The 1,284-nt window shown below is 56.8% G+C and overlaps 1 pseudogene; it reads right to left on the bottom strand.

Annotated features, from left to right (window-relative positions):
- LOC105527292 overlaps positions 1-1,284 on the bottom strand; it is a 25,419-nt pseudogene that overhangs the window by 15,156 nt on the left and 8,979 nt on the right.

Raw genomic sequence — 1,284 nt, 5'->3', positions numbered from 1 at the left:
CCCAGACCCACCAGCTCAAAGCATCTGATGCCAAGGAACCAAATGATCCAAAGGGAAGGGGCTGATGGGGCCCTGGGCCAGCTTCCCTGTGCCCCCTCCCTGCCCTGCCCTGCCCTCCCAACCCCCTTGTCCCCCTCCACACACCCACCACTGCAAAGCCAGCCCTCAACGCTCGGTGCCCAGGGACAGGTAGAGCTGACTGATGGACTCCAGGAGCTGCCCCCTCCAGCACCTTGTTGGTCACCTTGCGGGCCAAGGAGAGCTGGAACTCGTGGTAGATGACACACTGGACCTTGCTGGGCATGACGACGCTGTAGAAGTAGCACAGCCACTGGACGGTCCGCAGCTGGCCTGGGCAGAAGACAATATGGAAGATGTCAGCCTCCCAGCATCGAAGCGAGGCTGGCTGGGCTCGGAGGCCCCTGCGCTGTGCTTGTCTGTTTCACATCTCTGTGAACCTGGGCCCCATAGCCGGGGAGCCTGAGCTCAGAGAGGCCATGTACCTGTACAAGGGCAGATACCGAGCACACCGTGACATGGGCACAGCTTGGTGCAGATGTTCATGGTAGAGGCTGGCCTTCTTTACAACTCCCAGGGCCGAGGTCCTGACCAGGCTCGGCCCCTGCACCAGGCCATCTATTTCTGCTTCACAAAGTCCCTCTGGCGAGGACCAGGGCCGCCTTCAGCCTGAGCTGATGAGGCCAGGGGCACAAGTAGCCCCTGTCGCAGATGGAACCCTGAGAGAGCAAAGCCAAACGTCATGTCTGCCACACATGGCATCATGTTGGGGGAATGGGGTTCAAAGCCAGCCCCTGGTGTTCCTACACATGCTTCTCTCATGCAACCAGGCTCCAAAACCATAGGCTCACTGGCCTCTCCCAAAGCCACAATGCTGGGAACAGTGGAAAGCTTCTGATTTTCTGGTGTCGGAAACATTCTGAAGATTAACACCAGACACCAGGTACGCCGAATGGACATCTGTCACACACGCCCCCCAACGACAGCTGAATACACAGTCCCCTCGAGCGCCTATGGGACATTCCCAATGACAGACCATGTGCCTGGCCACAGAACGAGCCTCAGTGAATGGAGAAGAACTGAGACCAAAGCAGAGGTGTTCTTCAGCTGTGCTGGCATGAAACTGGAAATCAAGAGTCAAGGAAACGTTGGAAATTACACACTCCTAAACAACCAGTGAGTCAAAGAAGAGACCATTAGGGAAACTGAAAACTAATTTGAGAAATGCAAACAAATGCACAGCCCGGGCCAGCATGATGGGAGGCC

The sequence above is a fragment of the Colobus angolensis genome, unplaced genomic scaffold, assembly GCF_000951035.1.
Source record: "Colobus angolensis palliatus isolate OR3802 unplaced genomic scaffold, Cang.pa_1.0 Scaffold615, whole genome shotgun sequence".
NCBI classification, from domain to species: Eukaryota; Metazoa; Chordata; class Mammalia; order Primates; family Cercopithecidae; genus Colobus; species Colobus angolensis.
Note: the sequence above shows the minus strand (reverse complement) of the source record. Positions and strands in the feature narration are given on the sequence as shown.